The following is a 6,000-nucleotide window of genomic DNA, read 5'->3' as shown; positions in this document are numbered from 1 at the left end:
TGATGGCACCGGCAGGCATTTCGCCTATTTCAGACATCAGGAGTACCGTTATGTCAGATTGGCTCAATCACCAATTTCTCAGCCTCTGAGTATAACAGAAACACAACACTTTGAATGAACAACAGACAAATGTTCATAACAAGTGGCTATGGATGACATTTATCAAAATATCTATTCAAACATGAAAAACACGTCTATTTTGAAACATGAAACGTTACTATAAAGGTGTGTGTGTGTTTTTAAGATATGCTTATGTTGGAGAATTTAAACCATTTTATTGTGCTACAAAGGGTTAATAAAACAATTTTTTTTTAAGTGTTGCTGTTTGACAGAAAGTGTGTTTTTGCTATTTTCAATTTGGGGTCAAAAATGACCCCTGTTGGCACTTTCAGGGTTAAGGATTTATGTGGCTCATCACTGGCCTGCCTGCTAACAGGGAATGCTCTCATAAGGTGTGGCTTGACATTGAAAGGCAGTTCATCTCTCTCGGTGTCTAACACTGGTCTAGGTCTCAGATACACTCTTAGAAAAAAGGTTCCAAAATGGTTCTTTGGCTGCCCCATAGGAGAACCCTTTTTGGTTTCACGTATAACCCTTTTGGGTTACATGTAGACCTCTGTGGAAAGGGGAACACAAAAGGGTTCTACCTGGAACCAAAAAGGGTTATTCAAAGGGTTCTCCTACGGGGACAGACGAGGAACCCTTTAGGTTCTAGATACCGTATACAGGTGACATATATCAGGCTCAGGCTTCTACACTATGAGGTAATGCTGTGGCCTGTGGGCAGAAGTTGTTACAAGGCAGGACTGGTCATTACTGTGACAAGTCAAAGACTTAATGAGGCACTATTAAATATACACTGAGTGTACAAAACTTTAAGAACACGTTCCTAATATTGAGTTGCATCCCCTCAAAACAGACTCAATTCGTCTGGGCATGGACAAGGTGTCGAAAGTGTTCCACAGTGATGCTGGCCCACGTTGACGCCAATGCTTCCCACAGTTGTGTCAAGTTGGCTGGATGTCCTTTGGGTGGTGGACCAATCTTGATACACACAGGAAAATGTTGAGCGTGAAAAACCCAGCAGCGTTTTAGCTCTTGGCATACCTACTACCATACCATGTTCAAAGGTACTTCAATATGTTGTCTTGCACATTCACATGCTGAATGGCACACACACAATCCATGTCTCAGTTGTCTCAAGGCTTAGAAATCATTATTTAACCTGTCTCCCCTTCATCTACACTGATTGAAGTGGATTTAACAAGTAACATCAATAAGTGATCTTAAATTTCACCTGGATTCACCTAGTCAGTCTATGTCATGAAAAGACCAGGTGTTCCTTATGTTTGATACACTGTGTAGCTTACTGGTCTATTAGCTAAATCCCTATAGCAACTCAAGTGCATTCAGAAAGTATTCAGACCCCTTGACTTTTTCCACATTTTGTTATGTTACAGCCTTATTATAAAACGTATTAAATTAAATCATCATTAATCTACACACAATACCCCATAATGACAAAGTGAACTGGTAAACAACATTTTTGCAAATTGATACCTTATTTACATAAGTATTCAGACCCTTTGCTATGAGACTCAAAATTAAGCTCAGGTGCATCCTGTTTCCATTCATCATCCTTGAAATGTTTCTACAACTTGATTGAAGCCCACCTGTGGTAAATTCAATTGATTGGACATGATTTGGAAAGGCACACACCTGTCTATATAAGGTCCCTCAGTTGACAATGCATGTCAGAGCAAAAACCAAGCCATGAAGGTCAAAGGAATTGTCCGCAGATCTCCGAGACAGAATAGTGTTGAGGCACAGATCTGGGGAAGGGTAACAAAAAAGGTATGCAGCATTGAAGGTCCCCAAGAACACAGTGGCCTCCATCATTCTTAAATGGAAGAAGTTTGGAACCACCAAGACTCTCTTAAAGCTGGCTGCCCGGCCAAACTGGGCAATCAGCGGAGAAGTGCCTTGGTCAGGGAGGTGACCAAGAACCCGATGGTCACTCCGACAGAGCTCCAGAGTTCCTCTGTGGAGATGGGAGAATATTCCAGAAGGACAACCATCTCTGCAGCACTCCAGCAATCAGGACTTTATGGTAGGGTGGCCAGACGGAAGCCACTCCTCAGTAAAAGGCATGACAGCCCACTTGGAGTTTGTCAAAAGGCACCTAAAGGACTCTCAGACCATGAGAAACAAGATTCTCTGGTCTGATGAAACCAAGATTGAACTCTTTGGCCTGAATGCCAAGCATCACGTTTGGAGGAAACCTGGCACCATCCCTACGGTAAAGCATGGTGGTGGCAGCATGAAAGATGAACAGTGAAATGTACAGAGCGATCCTTGATGAAAACCTGCAACAGAGCTCTCAGGACCTCAGACTGAGGCAAATGTTGACCTTCCAACACGACAACAACCCTAAGCACACAGCCAAGACAACACAGGAGTGGCTTAGGGATAAGTCTCTGAATGTCCTTGAGTGGCCCAGCCAGAGTCCGGACTTGAACCCGATCGAACATCTCTGGAGAGACCTGAAAATAGCTGTGCAGCGATGCTCCCCATCCAACCTGACAGAGCTTGAGAGCATCTGCAGAGAAGAATGGGAGGTAGAAACTCCCCAAATACAGATGTGCCCGCTCTTGTAGCGTCATACTCAAAAAGACTCGAGGCTGTAATCGTTGCCAAAGGTGCTTCAACAACCTACTGACTAAAAGGTCTGAAAACCTATGTAAATGTGATATTTCATTTTTTTTTTATATACATTTGCAAACATTCCTAAAAACCTGCTTTTGCTTTGTTATTATGGGGTATTGTGTGTAGATTGATGAGGAAAAAAACAATCAAATACATTTTTGAATTAGGCTGTAACAACAAAATGTAGAGAAAGTCAAGGGGTCTGATTACTTTTCGAATGCACTGTATTTCTTCATATTCACTGAAGGAAACATATGCCTCTCAATATGCAAAAAGCTGTATCACTCATTTTTAACATATCTCTTCTCATATCTCTCTTGTCTCAGCTCCATTCACACAGAGCAGGCAAATGAACAGTTCACTGGCACAACAAAGGTGTTATAAAAAGCATAATAATAGAGACAAAGATTTTATTTAGAGCAAATTTAAAAAGAACAGTTTTGTGGATTGTAGAGATGATGGGAGGTTTCCATCTATTGAGGAGCTACCCCTGGAAAAACACAGTGCAGATTGACCCTGGTTTGTACTCATGTTAATCTAACAGCTCTTCACTGTGATTGGGCTGAATTCATTCCTCTTAATTACGCATCATTTGGCTATCTTTAATTGCTTTCCTAGCAGCTGTCCAATAAGCTTTGGCAGCAGACAACATAGTGGAGAGCAGCAGACCTGGGTTCAAATAGTATTTTACATTTTTCATATACTTTGAGCGTTTGCTCTAGCCTGCCTTGAGTGCCAGGTAAGCAGGGAGTTACAGTTTTGGGACTGTTCTATTGATCCAGGCAAGCTCAATCGAGCACGGATAAAGTATTTTAAATGATTTCAAATAGTATTTGAACCCAGGTCTGGAGAGCAAATTAGAGCTTGAGCCTGCAGTGCATTCAATCCACTGCCCAAAGAGGAGAGATGTGTATGTGTGCTCAATCTGCTGCCCAGAGAGTAGAGAAGAGGACACATAATCAATTCCACTGTCTTTGTTCTGCCTACTCAACCCTGTGAGTCCAGTGGGCTTGAAATAAAACAGTAAGATTCAGTCATTATGATGGATTTCTAAAGGGTAATGAAGACGAAAACAACAACAATATGCTATTAATGTGTTACAGAGTTACCATGACAGAGAAATTGTCTGAATTCTGACCCTGTAACACCATAGGTTACTCTAAACTAACCCATACTGTATATAACATATGTACAGGTAACTGCCAAAATAATGGAAACACTACAGTACATGAGGGTTCTGGTGGCTGTTTTCTTGGCATGGTTTAGGTCCACTCAACCCCTTAGAGGGTAAACGCCAGTAAATACTCAGCCATTATTTCTATCCTGAAGGGAGTGGATGACAATGCTCCCATCCACAGGGCACGAGTGGTTGATGAGCTTAAAAACAATATAAGCCATATGCCATGGCTGTCTCAGTCACCAGATCTCAACCCAATTGGACACTTATGGGAGATTCTGGAGCGTTTTCCATCACCTTCAACAAAACACCAAATTATGGAATTTCTCATGGAAGAATGGCGTCGCAAACCTCTAATAGAGTTCCAGACACTTGTAGAATATATGGCAAGGTGCATTGAATTTGTTCTGGTGGCTCATGGTTGCCCTATTAAAAAAAGTTATGTTAGTGTTTACATTATTTTGGCACTTAACTGTATATTATAGGATATTCCTGATTTACAATATCTTCCTCAAGTGTGTTTTGATTGTTTTCTGTAGGTGATGTAAATGAGTCCTGTCATATGTCCAACCCCAGCTCTTATCTGACCAACTTGCTTTGAATAAGGAAGATTTGTAACTTCAATTCCTGATGATATAATATATTATCTCGAAAGAAAAAAGTATTTTAGTGACCTCAGCTGTGTGGGCTATGAAATTGTGCAATAATGGGATTCAATTAAACTGGTGTTTTTGAACAGGTGAGGCCAGGGCCGTGCACAGACATTTGAGAGGGCAAGTGCTAAAAATGAAAAAAGGGCACCCACCGGCGGAGAAGTGAGGTAGGTGGGTGGCTAACTTGACAAGGTCATAACGACTAGCGGGAAGTGGGATCAGAACAAAACGACAAACACTGTATCCAAAAAATATAATTATACCACCATCCAAAAGGGCACTTTGTGAGTGGGAGGGTAAAGGGGCAGGTGCTCGGGCACAGGTAGACCCTTATCTGTGCACGTGCCTGGGTGAGGCCAAACAAATGTAAAAAATTACTTCAATAAGATGTTGTGCAAGCTGCATGATGTTGTCAAAGTCTCAGAGGCCACTATGCAGCTTGCCAACTCCACTTTGGGTGTGTGGCAGGGTGCAACAAGGTCCTGTGGGTCTGGGTCCCCATGGAAGGACTGTGTTTATGTGCTGCACTCACCATGGGCATTGTTTAGTAGGCCTAAATGTTGAGATAACAGAAAACTGACATGAAGTGGTCAACATGTTAGCCTAAACCTTTGGAAATACAGTTTGGGTTGACTGGAAGTCACTGGGCTTTTTAGCATACAGTTTTGAAGATTGTCCATGCTGTTTCAAACACTGGTAATGACACACTCAAAGTTCCTAAATGGTTCTTTGTGGAGGGACAGGGTTCTACCAAAAACTGTTTTGATGTGAATAACAATTGTTAGAAGACAAGGGTTCTTTGTAAGGTAAAGGGTTATACCTAGAACCTTTAACATCCTAAGAACAGTTTTTGGAAGAAAGGGTTATTTGATTATTCTTTGGAAGACAATAATTATTATTTTTAAGGCAAGAAGGGTTATTTGGAAGGCAAGAAAGGTTCTACATAGAACCATATATCATATATCCAAACATGCTATATTGTAGGGTGATTTTCTACATCACTTTGCAAGCCAGGATAATGTGACTTGCGGGCCTGATGTGGTCTGTAAACCAGGAGTTTCCTAACACCACTGTGTTAGGGTATAACTAGGCCCACAAAGAAAGGCCTTGCGATATATGTAATGTATTGTCATAAAGAATGTAATTTTAATAAGGCTGGCGGAACTGTTCATAGAGGGTTCTAGGAAGAACCCACCAAAGAAAAAACGGTCATATAGGGTTCTAGGTAGAACCATATTCAGGGGGTTCTATGAAGAGCCCACTATAGAGCGTTCTAGGTTCTCCCTAGCACCAAAAATGGTTCCCCTATGGAACAAAGAACCATATATGGTTCTACTTAGCACCTTGTTTCTAAGAGTGTAGGGTATATCTATAGGGAGATAATGAGGTCTACGTGAAATCGTGTTTAGGCTACTACAAACCCTCTGTTACTCATCTTGCTTTTATTAAAAATAAAGGTGATAC

The sequence above is a fragment of the Salvelinus alpinus genome, chromosome 20 (genome assembly GCF_045679555.1).
Source record: "Salvelinus alpinus chromosome 20, SLU_Salpinus.1, whole genome shotgun sequence".
Taxonomy (NCBI): domain Eukaryota; kingdom Metazoa; phylum Chordata; class Actinopteri; order Salmoniformes; family Salmonidae; genus Salvelinus; species Salvelinus alpinus.
This window is presented reverse-complemented; position numbering follows the sequence as displayed.